Below are 22,930 nucleotides of genomic sequence, written 5' to 3'. Positions count from 1 at the left end.
CACTCACTAATGTTTGAGGGCTCCCCAGGTGGCACTAATGGTAAAGAACCCGCCTGCCAATGCAGGAGGCATAAGAGACGTGGGTTCAATCCCTGGGTTGGAAAGATCCCCTAGGGGAAAAATGACAACCACTCCATTCTTCTTGCCTGGAGAGGCCCATGGACAGAGAAGCCTGGTGGGCTACAGTCCCTAGGGTCGCAAAGAGTTGGACATGACTGAGTGACTTAACACACGCTGATGTCTGAGCATTTGCGAATGTAGAGTGTTTTTAGGAACTGAACTTCAGAAGTTCTTTATACTTTTCTCAGCTATGATTATTTTAAAAGCTTATTAACAAGAACACCATAGTGGTCAATCTTTAGCATCTATAATTGTGTTATGGTCTTACTAAGAAGGGTAAAACACTGAGGATAAGCATTTCAATGAAGGCATAAGATTATTGCCATAATTACTTTTTTTTTCTTTTGCTCCTATTTTTACTAGTTTCTGAAACTAGAAGCTGGAATGTTCTACATTAAAATATGTGCTAGGAGAGTGTAGCCTACGAATGGGTTTCTGATTTTCCAAGAAAAATTTTGGCAAGAAGACATTTAACATTAGAAACAGATAATCCCAGCAGCGAAACCTGTTGTTTGGGTAATAATATCTAGTTTGGAAATCCACTCCTTTGAGTCTCTTGGACACAAGAGACTTCAACAACACATCTTTATAGCAGACCTCCACCCTTCCTAAAACTCTAATCTTCCCCCTGGCGTGTGGCTCATCATCTTTGTGCATCTTTTCCTTCCCTAGGTGTACTTGACCTTTTGTTAGTGTACAAGTGTCTGTTCTACTCTAGAACAGCGGAACAGATTTTTGCTTTAAAACTCAATCAAAACCCCATTCCTTGAAACATTAATAGTTCCCCATCCAGGTCAAACTGGTTAATGTCACAAATTTTAGTAACAATTTTTAAAAGCATTTCAAATTTCCCACCTCTCAGAGCTATATTGTATGTACGTGCATTTGCATAGGTATATAGTTTTAATTGGTTGCTTGCATGTATCGCCTATTGCTCCCAGCTTGTTTATTTCTCTTTTTTTCTTGTTAGATAGTAAGTTTGTTATGGGAGAGATAACTTATGTCTGATCTCTTGCCGAGGACACTTGTTAGTTCAGTGACCCTTCAAGGATCAGATTCACCCAGGTATTATGTTCAGTTTGACCTCTGACATGAAGCAAAGCATTCTTTTTAGATGAAATATTCATTCAACATTAGATTTCAAACTTTATCTGTATTTTTTCTGACAGCTTTAGAGAGATGAAATGCTATCTTCTTTGTTTAATGATGTTCAGAATGCGTTATCACATGGCATAATTGTCCTGTGAAGTGTATCGGTATTTTGGGAGAATGTTATTTTTAATGTCCCACAATATTTTTCAATAAGCTGCTGAAAGCTGCTCATGTTATGTGTCTGCACGTGTGGTGATAGATATACGTAAGAATTGACACACACACACACACATTGTCATGCATTTCTTCTCTTAGAAGAGATACTCCCTCAGGGGCTATTTGTATTAGAAGTTAATCAATTAAATTAAATGCTGGCTTTGCAGGGATATTACACAAAATGGGAGTTCGATCAATATCAGGACGCTGAAGGGGGAAAAAATGAGGGTCAGAAAATCAAAACCTTACTCTGATTCTCTAATTACTGACTAAATATTGAACTGATTTGTAAAATCTAGGTTTCACACGTACCTAAAAAACAGAAAAATGGGCATAAGAGAAATATTTTAATTTCTTAATAAAAATACCTAAAATCACAATTCAAATATTAATGTTATGTCCACATGTGCTACCCTCTAGACACCTAATCTGTAATTCCTCAATCGGTGAGTACCATGTTGCAAGGAGGAGGCCAGGACAGAATAAAGGTGGTCAGTCACTCCCTCAAATTGAAAATATCTTGCTTTTCTTGACTTGAAATCCTGTGTGATAGGGAAAGTTCATTAAGGATGATAAAGTTCTTGTGATGTTAAAGATCTTGTCATACAGCTCCAGATAAGCAAAAATTCAATTTAATCTGGCATCAGTGTGTCAGTTATAAACCTTCTCTCACCTTGTAAGCATTAGAAACATTGTCCTATTAATATTAAATTCTATATTTTATATCTGGATAGCCTGACATGCTAACGATTGGAAAGAGAGAGAGAGAATCAATGCTTCAAAGGAAGACTATTGCCCAACACAGACTCCAAAAGTTCAAGCAGAATTCATTGTCTGTGATATTGGATGAAGTTGTATACCTTTCTGTACTTTAGTTTTCTAATTTAGAAACTGATATTACTGTGTGAACTATTTCTCTATTCCTGGAGTGTTACAATTTACCTACTCAAAGAACCTAGAGTGATAGAATTGTCTCTGCACAATGTCAGTGCTAAATTTACCCTATATACTCATCTAAAGGTATGCTGTAAAATTTCAAGCATTTAGAGTTTGGAAGACATCATGCATCATTTATGTATCAGTATACATAAAAGAAAACAGGGTTAGAAAGCTCCCTTCATGCAATCTGTTTAAAAGTATCTTTAAATCCTTTCTTGGGTCTTTTTTTTTCCCTTTGCTTTGTGTTAGGTATAAAGTTATTTCAACAGTTCACATCTTAGACTAAAGAATATATCTCTTTAGTGGTCAAAGTTGGATTTTGCAAAATGATATTTAAAGTGCTTTTCAATTGTCCTGCAGTTTTTGGATGCTTTCTCATTTTTTGGATACTTTAGTCCCATGTGTATTTACAAAAAAAAAAAAGTACATTATAATATTTGTATTGTCTATACTCAAGAATTTCATAGACTTAACAAGAGTGGTTTACTTTTTTTATTTTCTGCCACTTTATTCTTTTAACTGAAGGATAATTGCTTTACAGAATTTTGTGGTTTGCTGTCATAAATCAGCAAGCATCAGCCATAGGTAGACCCATATCCCCTCGCTCCTGAACCTCCCTCCCACCTCTCTCCCCATCCCACCAACAAGAGTGGTTTTCTAATGAGAACCAGAAAAGTGAGGTATTTCCTAATACTGATGCTGAAAGGTGCTGAAAGGCCATCTTCCCTGGTTCTTCCCTTCCCCCATCGTGGTGTGAAACTGATAGTGCGTTCTTTCCATTTTCTGGGTGTGTGCGGATGGTAGGAAACGTCAAGCACCCGCCACTGCTGGTTTTTCACAGAAGGGCAGTGTCCAGCCTCATCTAAAATAAACTGAGCCCCGCAATATACTGTCTTTGATGCCATATGGGGGACACTGAAGTGAAGTCAAGTGAAAGTCGCTCAGTCGTGTCCGACTCTTTGCGACCCCATGGACTATACAGTCCATGGAATTCTCCAGGCCAGGATACTGGAGTGGGTAGCCTTCCAGGGGATTTTCCCAACCCAGGGATTGAACCCAGGTCTCCCGCATTGCAGGCGGATTCTTTACCAGCTGAGCCATGAAGGAAGCCCGGAGGGCACTGAGGGAGGAGTTAATAACAGTTATAGTTTGCAGCTGACACTTTTTTGACCATCAGCTGCCACTCCTCTCTCTCCGCACTGTGCTTAAACAGAGATGCTAGAAGCAATGAGTAGGACTTAAGTGATTTTGCTGCTGCTGCTGCTAAGTTGCTTCAGTCGTGTCCGACTCTGTGCGACCCCATAGACGGCAGCCCACCAGGCTCCCCCGTCCCGAGGATTCTCCAGGCAAGAACACTGGAGTGGGGTGCCATTTCCTCCTCCAGTGCATGAAAGGGAAAAGTGAAAGTGAAGTCGCTCAGTCGTGTCCGACTTTTCGCGACCCCATGGGCTGCAGCCTACCAGGCTCCTCTGTCCTTGGGGTTTCCCAGGCCAGAGTACCGGAGTGGGGTGCCATTGCCTTCTCCGTAAGTGATTCAGACATGGTTAACTAAGAGCTGCAAAACACTTTGTGTTGTTCTGGCTGCTTGGGATTTCAGTTAATTTTGTTTATTGATTTCTCTCTTTCCACCTTTCATTTCTCCACTCTGTCTTGTCCCTGTCTTCCTCTCGGATAGACAACTTTGCTCATTTTTCCTTTGTTAATCATTATTCTCAAGTCCTGCCATGTTTGACCAGTTCCTTTTTAATTTCCTTTTCATTGATGTTTTTTTTTTTCCTAAAAACACAGGAACAGCAAGGAAAGATCACTTAAAATATCCCTTTAAATATATACATATTTATATAAGTAAATCTTTGCCATTCAGATTGAGATTCTGAGCTACCAGCATGGACACCACTCGGAAGCTTGCTGGAAACACAGAATGTCAAAACTTGCAAAAGACCTGCTGAGTCAGAATGTGCATTTGGTCACAGTGCCTAGGTGCTTCTTTTGTGCATTAAGGTTTGCCATGTACTAGAATTCCCAGTCTGCCTAAACAGCATGCTCTAGAGAAGGTGGGACTACCCAGTATGTCTGATTTATGTAGCCTGTATCTTCAAGATCTAGCACCAAATTTGATACATTGAGGTATGTGCTGTTTATTGAATGAAAGAATTAATGTAGGGTTTGAGAAAATTTTGATGTGTATTCATGTTTTATTGTCTTAAATTTATACAATACTGAATTTCAAAATTAATATGTAAGAGGAGTCATGTATAAGGTTATTTATGGTCATTTAAACCTTTACAATTAAAAAGAAAATATAGAAATATGAGTAGTATAATGAAAAGTACTAGATGTTGGAAATCAGAAAAGCTGGGTTTCTGACAATTACTAGATTCAGTATGTTGTACACATGAAACTAATATAATATTGTATATCAACTATAATTTAATAAAAAATAAAATGGAAAAAATAAAGCCAGAAAATGTAATATTGCACAAATATCTTAATTTCTAAACATTATTATTTCCAGTATCCAGTGATGATGATAATAATAGACCTATCATTTCAAAGTGATTTTCTAAGTATCAGATGGGAAATATAATAAAGAAATGTATAAACTGTAAATCTAAACTAATGAATGATATTAAAGCATATCTTGCTTGAGTTAAATGTCATAGTTGAAAGTTAAATTTGTTGCTGCATTTTCTAATAGCCATGACCATTGGCTGGAAATGCAAATTCTCTTTGTCTTACATAAATAAGAAGTCAGACCTTCCCCAAATTTGTCAACTTTATCAAACATGTCTATAGTTGACACTGAATAACGTATTAGATAATATGGAGACACAAGAACGCTACTCAAGAGTGTCTATAAAATCTGAGTGTATACAATTAGAAATAATTGTAGTGAAGAGATATATTTCTTCAGGAAACCAAAGTATAAGATGAAAATGTTTTATTTTATGATGATCTAGCTTCCTAAAAGAAGGGATGAGATGTTTCACAAAAATGAAAAGATGGAAGAACTGACTTACATTGACTGATCCCAATGCATTTTGATAACTCAATCAGTGTTTCATTCTCCACTGGGAGATAATTTATGGGAAACTTTAAATCATTCTCTTTGACCTTCTATAAATGCTAACTCTTTTATAGCAAAATAGAATCTTTTCCGGGAGAAAAAATTATGCTGCCTTTTCCATGTGTTCACAAAAATGGCCTTATTTTTTTTTCCTTCCTTTCTTTCCTTCCGCTCTCACTGAGAATGTTTGTCATTAACTCAAGGGTTTTAACTGCAAACAACTAATTTCTGGTAGTGAATCTGGTACAGGCATTAGAAAGATTTTTTTAAAAATTCTAATTGATTAAGATACCCACATTATATTTTAGAAATAGCAACATTGATTATTCAGTATGTTATTCATATTTTTGATGTATGAAATTTTATAGTTTTCAAGAAACTACCATTGTTATGTCTATTGATTTAACCATAAAATTCATATTCTAGGTAGAAATCAGAAACTCTATTTAATTCTAATTAGTTGTGGAATTAAATATGGAATTTTTGTGGATTGTGATGTTAGTTGGGCTTCACTGGTGGCTCAGTTGCTAAAGAATCTGCCTGCAATGCGGGAGACCTGGGTTCGATCCCTGGGTCGGGAAGATCCCCTGGAGGAGGGCATTGCAACGCACTACAGTATTCTTGCCTGGAGAGTCCCCATGGACAGAAGAGCCTGGAGGGCTACAGTCCATGGGGTTGAAAAGAGTCAGACATGACTAAGTGATTAATAAGCACTCGTGATGTGAGATAAGACTCTAACTTTTTTCGTTATAATCATGTGACACCTTGGATGAAAAGATTTAATCCAGAAGAAAAAAATTTTTTTAATGGAAGTAGCAATGAATTGACAAGCTGTTTTAAGTTTTAAAACATTGTTTTAAAGTGCTTATCTCATTTTCTAAAAATGCAGTAAATATAGTTCCTCGTCTATCAAACCAACAAGGATATTTAAAATTCTTAATATTCAGCATAAAGTTATGTTGATATTGGCACTCGTATGAAATGCTTTTTAAAATGAAAACTGATACAACTTTTCCAAAACTCAGGTTAATAATGTCCTCCAAGCCTTAAAAATACTAGATTGCTCTATTTACTGTTTCCAATTCTAGGAATCTACCCAAATGTGAACAACTATATAAGTATAAATGCATTTTATAACCCAGAGCAAGAAAAGGATGAGTAAATCATTGTACATGTGGATGACACATCATTCAGCACATGGAAAAGAGGAATCTCAGGCAGAGATGAGTAAGCAAAAGATAATTGCTTTCAATGGCCTTAGGGGAAGGCAGTGTCTGGGAATCCTCTGCTATTAGGTTCTTAATGAGGGGTGCTGTGAAAGGGGAAATGGCAAGGTATGCTGGCCTTAAACAATGAAGGATTGTTTCACATGAAGGTTTCACATGATATCCTATAGTCCAAAAGAGGGCCTTGCAGTTTGTTGGTTTATTTGTTTGTTGTTGTCGGAGTTTTGTTCTTCCTGTTGTAAGCAGGAGAGGAACCCAGAGGTAAAGAAGCATGAGCATATTTGCAAATGAAAAGATCATGATAATGAATAAATCAAAGATAAGAAAGATAAAGAGCACTCAATAAGATACTAGAGGAGGCAAATGTGATGAATCACAAATCACAGGACAGAGTAAGATGATGGACTTCGATGGTAAGACTCATACTAATGTAAAATGTGGTGGAACTCATCCTTCCCTGACACCAGAGAAGCATTAGCAAATGGGCAGTTGACTATTTCATAGATTTTCAAAATATAACTTCAGTTTTGGGGTTAAAGCATTTGTTACTTGCCTACTAACATTCCAAAAACTAAGATCATGGCATCCGGCCCCATTACTTCATGGCAAATAGATGGGGGAAAAAGTAGAAGCAGTGAGAGATTTTATTTCTTGGGCTCCAAAATCACTGCAGATGGTGACTGCAGCCATGAAATTAAAAGATGTTTGCTCCTTGGAAGAAAATCTATGACCAACCTAGGCAGCATATTAAAAAGCAAAGACATCACTTTGACAACAAAGGTCCACATAGTCCAAGCTATAGTTTTTCTACTAGTCATGTACAGATGTGAGAGTTGAACCATAAAGAAGGGCTAAGCACCAAAGAACTGATGCTCTGAACTGTGGTGTTGGAGAAGACTCTTGAGAGTCCCTTGGACTGCAAGGAGATCCAACCAGTCCATCCTAAAGGAGATCAGTCCTGGGTGTTCATTGGAAGGACTGATGCTAAAGCTGAAGCTCCAATACTTTGGCCACCTGATACGAAGAGCTGACTGATTGGAAAAGACCCTGATGCTGGGAAAGATTGAGGGCAGGAGGAGAAGGGGACGACAGAGGATAAGAGAATACTGAAAATAGTCTAAATATGGAGATAATGAGGGGCAAAGTCAGAGAGTGACAGTGGGGATGCATGGAGTTCAAGAAAATCAAAGACTATATGAATTGTATAATTTATGACTCAATGGGCGTGAATTTGAGCAAACTCTGGGAGACAGTGAAGGACAGAGGAGCCTGGCCTGTTGCAGTCCGTGGGGTCACAAAGAGTCCAATATGACTTAGAGACTGAACAACAACAAATAATTCATGGAAAGGGCAAGTAATAGTGAGCATGAATATGCCATGTTTTAAAATGTAACATATTTTGGGATGGCAGAAAATGGATCTTGAATAATCCAAATTGGTTTCCATTGGTTCCTCTGAGAAAGTTAGGCTTAGGTTCAGTTCAGTTCAGTCGCTCAGTCGTGTCCGACTCTTTGCGACCCATGGACTGCAGCACACCAGGCCTCCCTGTCCCATCACCAACTGCTGGAGTCCATGGAGTCGGTGATGCCATCCAACCATCTCATCCTCTGTCGTCCCCTTCACCTCCTGCCCTCAGTCTTTCCCAGCATCTCTTTTCTATTGAGGCTTAGGTCAACACACCACATTTTCTCATAGAGCAGAGAGTCTAAATGACTTTCCTGAGTGTACACAGTAAGCTGAAGGAGGAAACAACAGAACTTTTTCCTCTCATACTCAGAGTCTAATACTTAATTTTTAAATGAAGATTGGAAACACTTGTCTTTTTCAATATCTGTTTATTTGCTGGCTGCACAAGCCTTAGTTGTGGGATGTGGGATCTAGTTTGCCGACCAAGGATTGACGCCAGAGCCCCCTGCATTGGGAGCACAATCTTAGCCACTGGACCACCAGTGGTCCCTGAAAACACTTATCTTTTTTAAATGAGAAATAATAGTGTTGCATTAGAGTATGAAGTTTTTAGTTGCATGTTGATTCTGAAATGTGGAGACCAGTGAGAGATTATCTTAATTAGGGTATATTTCAAATTTTGATGACTTAACAGGAAAAACAGAAGAGGGAAGGCCATTTTTAATGTCTGACATTTCCACGAAGTACCAGCAATTCTTCAAAGGCTGGGTTAACAAAGCAAATTGAACAACAAATAAAATCACACGCACAAAAGCTGTGTGAATGGTAACTGTATGTGGCAATCATTTTGCAATATGTACAAGTATAAGATAGCCATGTGTACCTTAAACATATACAATGTTATATGTCAATTATGTCTAATGCTACAAAAAAAAAGCAAAAAAATCTTAAATAAACACCAAAACAACCTTATAATGTTTAGCATTTTCTCCAGTTGTGGCCTGTGGATCATCCAATGAGAATTCTTTTCTTTTACTAAGCACTTACTGTGTGCCAAAAATATGTAAAAGTATTCTAGAGACAGATAATAGAGCAGGAGACTCATGACCTTTTCTCTCAGATAATCAAATGTGATAAATAAGATAAATAAGATAAATCTGGTTTCAAGTTCCATCTTTTCCATCCAATTTATTTTCAGTCTTAACTGATTTATTTACTTCTCCAAACCCCAGTTTCTTTATATGTAATATGATGAAAATAATCTCTTTCTTCCTTTTTTCTGTGGATATAGATGATATGTGTGAAATTGCCTAGAATAAATCCAAATACACATAAGTTATTCAATAAATGTAGATCTATCTTCCTTTTGATGGTATTAGGATTAACATATTGGTGGTATACTCATGGTGATAAAATTATATCTGTGACCCAGGTACACAGAAGATGTAAATATTTGTGCTTCAATGGTCATTGTTGCTAAGCAGTATGTATTCTCTCATGAAGTGCAGTTAAAATAATATTCATCAGAGAGTTCAGAAACTTGGATCCCCTGGCTGGCATTGCCTCTAAATATAGCTGTGTGACTTTGAACAAATGCTATAAACCACTTTGGGCTTCAGTTTCCTGATATGCCAAATCTAGCCGTTGAACTAGATGGACTCATAAATTCCCTTCTGGCTTTAAAACTCTATGAGTATTTTCTTAAGATCCAATAGACAACTTTGGAATAGAGCCTGTCAACTTGCATTGTGGTTTGAAATTTTTTGCCTTCTGGTTGTCATGTTCTATGAATAAATTTCCTTCTCATCAATCAACTTGTATAAATAGCATTCTCTGCTTCATACTGTATATCCTCTAATCCGGTTTTCTGACTCCTCTGGTCCAGGAGTATTGCCTTTTCTCCTGATGTATGCGAGCCAATGTTAAGACCTGAAATCAGGGGAAGGGTTTTACTTCTCGGCCAAAGAAAAACAAGACTAAATTTTTGTTTATTTCTTTTTAATTTTGATTGAAATACAGTTGATTTACAATGCAGTGTTAGTTTCAGGTGTGTAGCAAAGTGATTCAGCTTTACATACATCAACTCTTCGCCTTTGATAACTATGTGCTGTGCTTAGTTGCTCAGTGCATTGGACTCTTCTGCTGTCCCATGGACTGTAGCCCTCCATAAGTTTGTTTTTTATGGATTAAGACTGAGTTTTAATGATTTATACAGATTATTCTAAGTGTGATGAGGTCAGGGCCTTGGGAAGTCACCATATGTACAAAATACATAAAGAAGAACTGGTGAATAAAAGTACTATCAAAAGAGAGAGAGATTGTTTCACAGCAGTATCATTTAGTATAGTTTTGGGGAAAGGACTCTGATATTTTTCTGGGAGATAAGACCTCCCATTTCTCATATATACTTCACTCAGTTCAGTTCAGTTGCTCAGTCATGTCTAACTCTTTGCGACCCCATGGACTGCAGCACGCCAGGCTTCCCTGTCCATCACCAACTCCCAGAGCTTGCTCAGACTCATGTCCATCGAGTCACTGATGCCATCCAACCATCTCATCCTCGGTCGTCCCCTTCTCCTCCCGCCTTCAATCTTTCCCAGCATCAGGGTCTTTTCAAATGAGTCAGTTCTTCACATCAGGTGGCCAAAGTATTGGAGTTTCAGCTTCAGCATCAGTCTTTCCAATGAAGATTCAGGACTGATTTCCTTTAAGATGGATTGGTTGGATCTTCTTGCAGTCCAAGGGACTCTCAAGTGTCTTCTCCAACACTGCAGATCAAAAGCATCAATTATTCGGCTCTCAGCTTTCTTTATAGTCCAACTCTCACATCCATACATGACCACTGGAAAAACCATAGCCTTGACTAGACGGACCTTTGTTGGCAAAGTAATGTCTCTGCTTTTTAACATGCTGTCCGGGTTGGTCATAACTTTTCTTGCAAGGAGCAAGCGTCTTTTAATTTCATGGCTGCAGTCACCATTTGCAGTGATTTTGGAGCCCAAAAAATAAAGTCTGTCACGGTTTCCATTATTTCCCCATCTATTTGCCATGAGGTGATGGGACTGGATGCCATGATCTTTGTTTTCTGAATGTTGAGTTTTAAGCCATTTTTTTTCACTCTCCTCTTTCACTTTCATCAAGAAGCTCTTTAATTCTTCTTCACTTTCTGCCATAAGATTGGTGTCATCTGCATATCTGAGGTTATTGATATTTCTCCAGCAGTCTTGATTCCAGCTTGTGTTCCTTCCAGCCCAGCATTTCTCCCAGCCCAGCGTTTCTCATGATGTACTCTGCATATAAGTTAAATAAGCAGGGTGACAATATACAGCCTTGACGTACTCCTTTTCCTATTCAGAACCAGTCTGTTGTTCCATGTCCAGTTCTAACTGTTGCTTCCTGACCTGCATACAGATTTCTCAGGAGGCAGGTCAGGTGGTGTGATATGCCCATATCTTTCAGAATTTTCCATCTATTTCACTGGCATTCACCAAAATTCTTGGAACTACAGCTTGATTTATGCCATTAATGGAAACTTTTTTTAGAATGTTAGAATTCAGTTTGGTACCAAATGTTTATAGTGATTGTCTTTTGGGGCAGACTTGCAGGTGTCCTATATTTGAAAAGTAATTTGGCTTCTGTTCTTGTTAGTGTTTGTGTATGGGTATGTTTCGCCATGTAGTGAATACCAATACTATTTTTAAATTGGACATGAGAACAATTTTAACTTTGAAAATTTTCTTAAAAACCTGAGGTATAGCTAAGATGACTGATAAACAGGGACTTAGGAATTTGGGGTCATCTTACAGCTCTATCAGTACCTGCTGCTGCTGCTGCTGCTAAGTCGCTTCAGTCGTGTCCGACTCTGTGCGACCCCATAGACGGCAGCCCACCAGGCTCCACCATCCCTGGGATTCTCCAGGCAAGAATACTGGAGTGGGTTGCCATTTCCTTCTCCAGTGCATGAAAGGGAAAAGTGAAAGTGAAGTCGCTCAGTCGCGTCCGACTCTTAGCGACCCCATGGACTGTAGCCTACCAGGCTCCTCCATCCATGGGATTTTCCAGGCAAGAGTACTGGAGTGGGGTGCCATTGCCTTCTCCGATCAGTACCTGAGTGATCTGCAAATACTTTTTTAAACAAACACATAAAACTGCAACTTATAGATTTTGTAGTCTGTTGTTTTTAAAGTATTCTGTCTTTAGTGCCAAATGTAGTGTGTGGGGGCGGGGAGAAAATGAATATGTATTTTAGACAATGAAAATCATTTGGATGCAGTATTGTGCAGTAAATTTTGGATTCATAGAGTTTTAGATACAAAATTGGATTTAAATCCCATCTCTGAAGGTTTGTAAACTGAAACTTTTTTCTTCATTTGTAGAATATTATTACTTACGTATACGTAATTATTTGGATGTTCTGTAAGTTTGAATAACAGATATGTATAGTATCTGGCATAAGGTAGCATATGATAGCTCTTATTATGTTTAGTGAATTATGTAAATGATCAGACTGAACAACGTCAACAGCATGGTGATCCTATAAATAATTGAGAGGGACTTTTCTATTGTGATTAATAATTGTTTAAAAAGAAGTCCAGAGTTAGGGTACACAATTATTTTGTAAGTACGCAAATCATGTTTGGCACAAATATATGTCTCCTAAATAGCAAATAAAAAGCATTTACTTGAAGTTTCAAATGGAAGCAGTGACTCCATTAATTTGTAGTCATATCAGCAAGTATTTCTTCATTCAACTAATAATTATCAAGCAGCCACTAGACGTCAAGATCTGAGGGATTTCAGTCGGTATTCTGGATATAGGGATAAATCACATGGTCTGTTCTATTTGAAGTTCACAGTCTGATGGAGGAGACAGTCTGATGGAGAGAGGAATAACAAAATAGGACAGTAACAGTAGTAATAACAGTAAAAATGGAACTAAGAACATAGCATTGTGCCAGGTAGACAGAAGGAATTAATTATAAAAATGAGTGACACTGAGTTTTAAGTCTGTTCAACTTGGGAAAACATCCCCCTTTCCAGGGATGTTGTGTTTGTTTGGATATTCTTGCCCTTACTCTTGGCATACACTGTCTTAACCGAAGGATTGCATGGATATGCTTTTCATGCTTTTTAACTTCAGTGATTGAGATCATTAATAATAATCCTACTTACCTTTTAAACATTTGCATACACATGCCTTGTCCTTCAGTTTATGTTTTCAATTTTCCTAGGCATGATCTTCTGTCTGTAACTGAGGAAAGCTATTAATAGTTGAAATGTATTGTTTGATTCCTTTAATACAAAGATGTTTCTGATCTATTCTTTAATTATCTGCTGAGATTTCAGAGTCTTGGGTAATTTTAATGTATAATAGACTTTTAAGCATATCTCAACATTTTATGTGATGTTTAACAAAAAAACAAAACACTGTCTTGGTTAAAGGAGAACTCAAAGTATCATTTATACAAACCACGGACTGAAACTGTGAGACTTTAATAAAATAAAGGGAGAGGGGACCCTACCAGTTAGTGAATGGTAAGCAGCACAGTTTCTTTTTTCCATGTATCATCCCTGTGTATTCTCTTAGGGGTACATTTTGACTTGGGAGTGTTTTTAAAAATCAGAAAGAAAAATTATTACCGGCCTTTAGAACTCCTCTAGCCTTTCCTTGCTTGATTTGAATGATGATGGCTTTGCACACAGAGAACACACTTCACCTAGAATAGGTGCGTCAGTGACACAGATTGCATTTCTTATTGTGATTTAAATAATTCTAACTTAAAAGGATGATTGTTTTTCAATTTTTGTGTATTTTAGTTAGCACACCTTCTGAGAGTTAAACATTTTATCAGCTTCAGAGTTTTCAGCTTAGCACACGTTTATTAGTATGTTTGGTGTTCCTTAATTCACTTCCCAAAACACACACTGTATCAGCTTTCTAATGAAACGTCTTTAACGTATTTAACAGAACAAACATGTTAAAAGTGAAAATTGAAGTGGTTGTACAGAGATTCAGAAGATTCAGTGCAGAGCTCACGAACTGACACCCTTGGGGCACAAATCAAGTGGTAGTTTTGTTTTCTTTGGCATTCATCATCACCAGCCCATGAGAGCCTGTCCCCTTTAAATGGGGAAATAGCCCAGCAAAACTGCCCATGTTTCAGAGTTATGTTAACCTGTGACCCAGAGGCCTGTGAATTTTCAGGACTTGGTTGAGAGCCTCAGCAGCACTCCTAGAAGACTGGGAGATCAAATAACCATTATAAGTTAAACAGGTTCTCAATTCACATACACAGAGTAACCGACATTATTATTATAGTTAGCTTAACTAATTGCGTTAAAGAGATAACAACCCTATACAAGCAACTAAATGTAATGGAGTTCCATATGTGATAGAATAAAGGTAAGGTAAATATTTTAGAACAGAGCTACAGAAGCAGTCGGTTCTGCCAAAGAAAACATGTAAAGCATTGCAACAGATATTAACCTTTGAGTTTTAGGAAAAGATAGGACGTTTTGAGGTTGGAGACCAGAGTGTCTTAGAGAGGGAGTAATTTCAGTCAGGGATGTTCATCATAAATAAAGAGACACAGACAGAACACTATGTGGAGTAGTCTGATGCCATTGGGATACAAGACAGGCAAACACGTAGAGAGAAAATTCTGGAAAGTAAGGGTAGGGGCAAGTTATGAAAACCCTTGGACTGATATCACTGAAGGTTTTTGGTTGGGAAAGTATTGTGATCAAATATGCTTATTAATAAGATGATACCATCCTTGAAACAGATGGATAAAGTTGGAGTCCAGGTTTTATAGAACTGGTTAGAGCAGTGTTTTTCAGTACTGCTTAATAAATATTACAGCAAGAAATACAACTTACATCATGATATCCTCCTCCTGTTACTGTCCCCAGCTACTGCTGCTGCTGCTGCTAAGTCGCTTCAGTCGTGTCCGACTCTGTGCGACCCCATAGACGGCAGCCCACCAGGCTCTGCCGTCCTTGGGATTCTCCAGGCAAGAATACTGGAGTGGGTTGCCATTTCCTTCTCCAGTGCATGAAAGGGAAAAGTTAAAGTGAAGTCGCTCAGTCGTGTCCGACTCTTAGCGACCCCATGGACTGTAGCCTACCAGGCTCCTCTGTCCATGGGATTTTCCAGGCAAGAGTACTGGAATGGGGTGCCATTGCCTTCTCCCATTAATACTACACAGACGTAAATCTGAAATAAATTTCCATAAGATTATGTGCATGGAACACTGTCATGTTCTGTTATAATCCATTTTATTCTTCTTCATTCTTTAAAAATTGCAGATCAATTCATGATTCATCAGTTGCTATAGCTAAGTAATAATTAATTTGGAAATTATTCCAGTGATAGTTCAAAAACACATGGTGGTGCCTAAGCTTTGAAAACACTGATAAGAATAAAGAAGAGAGAATATACTCAGGAGAAATTTTCTGAGATGAATTTTTAGGGCTTTGTGATGAATCAGATACGGAAGATAAAATAATTGTAGAGATCAAGTCCTTTTAGTCAGTCAAAATGTGCCTTTCTGCTAAATGGAGATAGAGAAAGACCCACTTAGAATAAATATGATGTAATTAATGTGAGATTGCCTTGGCCTGCCTTGTGATATTAGAAAGTGAAGCATTCATTTTTATCCACGCGTGGTACAATACTTTTCTGAATGCTTGGTGGGTATCAGAATACCTGACTCTTCTGAACATTGTATCAACTGTCTTTCCAGGACCATGTATCAAATAGATTACATATATTAAGTAAGAAATCATCTTTTAATCTTGGATTGTACTTTCAAAAGAAATGAAAAGAAAAGTACATTTGTAGTTTAGAGTGACAAGTCAAATGCTTTTGTCTTCTCAAACAAGAAAGTTGTGTCAGCGTGATATAACTGTGACAAGTTTGCTGGTATCATCACTAAATGTTAGAAAATTCGGGTATGTTTCCCACTACCACTGTAGCAGTCACGTGGCACTTAGTTTATTAACGCTATGAATTGCAAAGAGAAAGTGTTACAGTTTTTCTGCCTTGGTTTTCTGGCGCGGGTGATTAAAGTATCAGCCATAATATTTCATGAATGCTGTTTCTTTCCTTTTAATGTACAACATAATTTTTAAGAACATAAATTCCATGCTGAATCAGTTCTTCCCTCTGTAAAAAAAATAGTAACTGCCCAGCAACTACTGATAAATAGAGTAGCTCAGTTCCCTGACTAGGACAAGAGAGCTGAAAAATACATCCTAAGAATCTTGCTTGGTTTCCCTTGTCTTAAATATCTCCAGTAGTGAATTTTTACCAGAAAAAAGGAATTCCTCAACAGGAATTTTTTGCCAGAATTTTTTCTTTATACCTCTTTCAGAAAAGTTAAAATGATCCTTCACTTTTAATTACAAAGGAAGTATTTAGAGTGTATGCTTAATATTCATTTCATATGCATTTTCAAGAAACTTACATTTATAATTCAAATAAATATTAGTCTTGCAACTATATGTATTCACTTTTGTGAAAAAGAAAACAATCACATGCGTGGAAATTCATTTGATTTAAGCACAATATGTTCATTCTTTGGCATCCCTTTCCTTCTCCCCACCCCCACCCCAGAAAAAAACTAAGTTTTATTGAATAATATCTGTTGTAGCAACAGATACAGTTTGCAGTTGTAGCAAATTTGCCAAATGGGTGACGCTATTTTGATTTTGACTAAAGTATGGGAATGACATAATCTCAGATATTTCTCTGTTACGTGGATCGTTGTCTTCTAGAATGAGTTTGACTTTTTTTCATTCTGTGATTTCCCTAGAAATAATATGACACTGTTCTTCCCACCCTTGCCAGTAATATAAACAAATCTGGGTTTGTGAAAAGAAATCTCTTTTCTACTTAGTCACTTAGTCATTTTCATGATGTGTGTCATTTGCGTTTATTCTGTCAACTTTAGGATTTTATTCATTGTTATCATCGAGCATAACGTATGAAGTGTGTTTCTGTGTTTCTGTGGTCATCTACCATACTGAAAATTCAAATCTTCAACATGATGCTTCATCTCCAATTCTTACACTTTGTCTACTACGTAATATTATACCACATATAAGTCATCTGTTAACCCTAGGCTTCATATTTCAAAAAGTGACATCAATTAGCTATTTAATCCTTTTACTAGCATTTTTAAAGATCCTTTCTCTCAAGAGACATGAGGTGTCAGTATCGTTTTGCTGTGTTAGATATTTAAAACCCCTTTGTTCAATAACTGCTCAATGTTTGGGGAATGTTGTGACTGAGTGGCCTTGTAGAATATGCTTAAGACCAAATGGTAAGGCATTCTTTTCCTTACAGGAAGGTTGGGTGAAAGATGAACATATAGAGATTTTTCACTGATTCTGAAAGAAATCGGTGTGTGGTGGTTTAGTCACTAAGCCGTGTCCGACTCTATGTGATCCTATGGATTGTAGTCCGCCAGGCTCCTCTGTCCATGGGATTCTCCAGGCAAGAATACTGGAGTGGGTTGCCATTCCCTTCCCCTGGGAATCTTCCCAACCCAGGAATTGAACCCGGGTCTCCTGCATTGCAGGCAGGGTGTGTAAATAGTGTCAATTAAAACCCCTGTCCTGGAGTAATTTTTAAATAGTTATGCTTTTATTTTCTGTACACTATGTCCTTAGACTTGTTTGTTAATCACTTTGACCTAGTTCCTCACCCCTAAGTGGAGATAATACCACTCCTGACCTCAAAGTATTGCAAAAAGTATTGGCTTCAGTTCTACCGCCTTCACCTCAGGAAAAGTCAGAGAGGCTCAGAGGTTGCACGTTTTGGTTTCCCCTAGCACTGCTGAGAGGGTAACCACAAAGCCTAGAACAAAACCAGGTATCAGAGATTCAATGTTCTCTTGACTCTTCAAGCTCAAAAACAGGATGGAAGCAGATAGGAACCATATGCTTCCTCTAAGGGCAGAAAACAAAAGAGATCATCTCACCTTTCATTGTCAGCTGACAAATGTGGTTCCAAGGTAATGATGGTTTGAGTTAAGGGATTTCAGTGTTAGTACAGCTAAATACACAGTGAGATTGGCGAACAGAAAAAAAGATGTGTTTGTAAAATTATGTGATTGGAACTTACCTGAACATTAAAGTGAGAAAGAATAAATAAAGATAAGGCTGTAATCCACTTAGGCGTTGTTAACATCCTCCTGTATCACAGTGCCTGCTGTTTCACCTCAATATCTCAAATGACTAGTTCTGTAGGTAGCAGAAAGGTATATAACACACACGGTGGGGTATGTAAACGTGTGGCTAATTGAGCATTTTCTTATCTCTGTCACTAATGTCAGTATCATATTTTGGCCAGATTACATCATTGCCGACTAGCACAAAGGTAAGATAGCCAGAAAAAAAAAATTCTGAGCAATGTGTTGTATTTGCACCATAAACTCTTAAGGCATATCTGTTGAACTTTTGAAAGAGGGACCTCCTAGTTGCTTAGACTATTTAGCCATAACTTAAGAGAAATGCAGAGAATATTGACAAGTCTAAAAGATATGTCTTGCTGGAGAATTAAGTGGTCTTGAGCTATTGTTGTGAAATAAACATAGCTTTCCTTAAAAATTAAATGAATTAAAATTAAAATGTGTTAAAGAATATTTTATATGTCCATGAGATAAATGATACATTGTATAGATGCCCCACAGCTTCTTTATCCAGTCATCTTTCAATGAACGCTTAGGTTGCTTCCATGCCTGGGCTATTGTACATAGTACTGCTATGAACATAGAGGTGCATGCTTCATTAATCAACTAATTTAAAGTCAGTCTTAAAGCATTCGTGTGCCGAGGCCTCAGCAACATCTGGGTGCACATCGTGGGACCCCAGAGGTAGGGAGTGGGAGTGGGACTGGGAGTGGGAGTTGGAGAGAGAGTAAGAAAAGGAGTCAGGCCAACTGGTTGAAAGGAACATGCAAGCTCAAGGAAAGGCCTGAGGGGGGCTACAGCCTGTGGACAGGTCAGTACCGGTCACCCTCACTCTGAGCTGGCTTCTGGGGTGCAGATTTGCTGCACTTCCTGCTACTTCCTCCCCACTCATCGAACCCCTCTCCCCATCTCCCCCACTTAACCTCCTCTGGGTGCAATGGAAAGACTTGGAATATTGAGAGCCAGTCTTAGTTGGCCCTTAGCGGTATATGACCTTGACCCAGACGCTCTGCTGCTCTGGATGGTGGTTTCTTTTTATCTACAAGTGAAAAGACTGATCCGGGGAAGGCGATGGCACCCCACTCCAGTACTCTTGCCTGGAAAATCCCATGGACGGAGGAGCCTGGTAGGCAGCAGTCCATGGGGTCGCTAAGAGTCAGACATGACTGAGCGACTTCACTTTCACTTTTCGCTTTCATGCATTGGAGAAGGAAATGGCAACCCACTCCAGTGCTCTTGCCTGGAGAATCCCAGGGACGGGGGAGCCTGGTGGGCTGCCGTCTATGGGGTCGCACAGAGTCGGACACGACTGAAGCAACTTAGCAGCTTAGCAGCATGAAATAAATGAAAGTGCCTTCAATTCTACATAAAAGGATTGTTGAGAGGGCATTACATCTAGCTTGAAATCACAGAAGAAATTTCAGAGGTCTAGGGTGGAAATGGAGCTGGCTGCATTCCCAAAGGTTTTTAATAAGTCTTGGAAAATAAACACAAACAAATTGAAAATTGGGCAGCTTTGAGTAAGCAGTGAGTTTGGCCACCATACCTAATTCTTAGATATGGTTTCATGTTTTTGATATGTCGAAATAGTTGGTCAGTATAAAACTTTGGGGCTTCCCTGGTAGCTCAGATGATAGAGAATCTGCCTGCAATGCAGACCATCCCTGGGTCAGGAGGATCCCCTGGAAAAGGGAATGGCAATCCACTCTACTACTCTTGCCTGGGAAATCCCCTGGACAGAGGAGCCTGGTGGGCCACAGTCTATGGGGTTGAAAAAGAGTTGGACATGACCGAGCAACTAACACACACACACAAATTTAATTTGGCTAAAGAAGCAGAACTTGAGTGCATTAAATATTCTTGCATACTCAGTAATTTTGACTCACAGAAATCCATCATTTAAAAATTGAGCACTTTTCAATTTTACAAGATTAAGAATAACGTGAAATAATGCTTCATAAATGCTTGCTACCCATTCTGGCTACTTTTGATTATTGTAATCCCTGAGAAGATTTATTAAAAAGGAAGATGAAGAATGTGTGATTGCAAACCTATTTATAATCTTGCTCAATCAGCACTATTGCCACTAGTAACACTGTGAAGTTCAGAACAAGTCTACTGAATTGCTGGAGTACAACACAGCTGGTTGGTTATTTTGGCTTCCTTAACGCTTGCCCTGATTATGTGACTTTCAGCTAATTATATGACTAAATATCTAATCCAACTGCAGAGAAGTTAATTTGCTGGCCACAAGTGGACATGGTATTAATCTTTCCTTCCAGTGAAAACTTAGGCATAGGCACTCCAAACAAAAAGAACAAGCGGGCTTGTGGAGCCAGCATAGTTTAGATGTTACGGTGAGTCCTTCTGTCACGCTATTTTTGGTACTTCCACTTCCATCCTTTGCAAAGCCTGACTGGGCTGTGCTTGGGTCATAGAAACTTTACAGTAAAGCTCAGGTGGAATGATGATTCTTTGATTGCCTGGTGACCTTTCAGTTTGCATCACAGCCATTTAGCGTTTTTGACCTCCTCAGATATGTTAGTTCCCTCTTGATCACCCCTGTTCTCCAGAAATCTTGTTATTCTGTTAGTTTCCTTTTGTTTCCAAGGTGGAAAGTCCCTGTCTTTCAGCACCCAGCTTTATTGATGACTGCCTTACTAACTCTTCAATAACACCTGGCCAGACAGTCCTGTTTCAGAAACTGAGTTCTAAAAGAGTGGGTGTTTGCAGACGTGAAATGTGGAGGGGCTTTTAAACATGTGATACGAAAAAGAAATGAAAAGCATAAACTAACTAAATCATATGTTTTCCTGAAATGATGAGATGTTATCTTGGCTCTCTTTAACAGGGTTGGCTCTGATTATTTGTACAATTATAGAGAAAGTGACCTTTATAGATATTGTTTTTGCTGAGGTATCATTACAGCAGAAAGATCTGTCTGAAGCTCTCTCCCCAGACAGGAACATGTTAACTGTCATGTTAGCAAGTGCTGTCTAGTTTTTACCTAAGGAAGGGCAAGTGTCTGTACCCATGTTGTTCAGAATGTATTTCCACAGTATCCAAATCCATCTTATAATCAGCTTAGCTAGAATTTTAGACTATTTTTGAAGCTGATGTGGAGTGCATTTGAAGACTTTAAAAATAATCACATCCTTAGTCTTCTGTGAGTTACATTGTAAGATGTTCACTTTGCTTCTGTTCACATGTAGCTCTTCTTTTCCAGGGCAGTCCCATCACTAGTATTCTTACTGTGAGAGGAATGAGTAATAACTAATCTCCAATAGTGCATGGATCATGGATAGGGACAGATAAATACTCTGTCATATAATCTAGTGGGTATAATTAAAGTTATATGACTTGAGATTATTTCTAAATAATATGATGTGTTAACTTTGTTTTCTCTCAGTAGCTCAGCCTAGATAATGGAGACTCTGCTTAATTGTGTGAGACGAAAGATATTTGTTGTGTTAGCTAAATGTTGTCAGAGATCTAGGAAGTAATCAGATATATTAATTAAGAGAGATAAGGAACGATATATAAGACAATAATTTTAATAGAAGAACACACACTTTACTTTCTGATTAAATTGAACTGGTTTCAGAATTTAATTAATGTGGAGAAATGCACCAGGTAGAGAAATGTGAGAAACTTTCATAATGCAGTCAAACCTGCAAAACTGCAGCAAGAAGAAATTAGTTTATCTTCCCTTCACTTGAAAGGTTGATGTAAACAACCAAAAAGAAAAGAAAACAAAAAAATCTGTGTGTGTGAGAGTGTGTTTTCATGAATGTATAGATTCAAATTATTTTTTTCCAAATTAGCAAACTCTTGTTTGTTAAAAATCTAATTTTTCACTGATCAACTAATTAAAATGTGCCCTTTCTTTAAGCAAGTTAAAGTACTGTAAAATTTAAAAGATGTTTTTTAAGTTTCATCAAATCCAGAACTCTTTGGGACAGAATCAAAGTCTCACAAGTGGAAGACAAATTCCAGGTGCTTTCCAAAGCTTTCTTAAAATACAGAAATCAGGTTGCGAGAATAAAATCAGAACCAGGTACTTATGAGGCCCAGGAACTCGGGTGTTGATAACAGGGGTCCTCCTCCACAGAGGGCTCATGGCTGATTAGTAAGGAAGGCAGGCATTTTGAGGATGTCCTCAAAAGGGACAGAAAGATACCTGATCCCTCGGTAGAGGATTTTCTCTGTTAACATCTCAAAGAGGCATATTAAATGTAGTAACTCCATTTTTCTCACTTTTCCTCCCCATTTAGGCCTAGGGAAAGCAATTACAAATAAGTTTGTGGAAAATGTTGCAAGGAGTCATATTTTCCCCTTAACCTCAGGGTACAGAAAAGCCATTTCCACTTACATATGCTTAGAAACTTGTTGAAATGACTTAAGCTTGACAAGTGGTGCAGGTTAGACTATCAGATCGAGTGTGTTTTACTTACTTCTAGAACAGCATGTGGTTTAGACTGCCTACTGCATGGCAGAGCTCTTGTGAATTTACTATCATAAATTCCCCTATTAGGAATTCATATCATGTGGTTTTATGAAGATAATAGCAATGAGTATTCTTTGACAACAGGTTGTGTTAGTATAAATGACGATTTGAGCCCCATTATAATCCTTATTGAAGACAATACTGTATTCCTGATAGTGTG

General features: G+C 38.1%; 1 protein-coding gene across 2 annotated transcripts in view; it reads left to right on the top strand.

The window, feature by feature from the left end:
* Positions 1–22,930, top strand: part of ST8SIA4 (ST8 alpha-N-acetyl-neuraminide alpha-2,8-sialyltransferase 4) — a 99,815-nt gene that overhangs the window by 19,365 nt on the left and 57,520 nt on the right. The window lies entirely within an intron of this gene.

Source organism: Giraffa tippelskirchi, chromosome 6 (assembly GCF_054371585.1).
Source record: "Giraffa tippelskirchi isolate mGirTip1 chromosome 6, T2T-mGirTip1v1.2.pri, whole genome shotgun sequence".
Classification (NCBI taxonomy): Eukaryota; Metazoa; Chordata; class Mammalia; order Artiodactyla; family Giraffidae; genus Giraffa; species Giraffa tippelskirchi.
The sequence above is the reverse complement of the archived record's forward strand: the minus strand, read 5'-3'. Positions and strand labels throughout refer to the sequence as shown.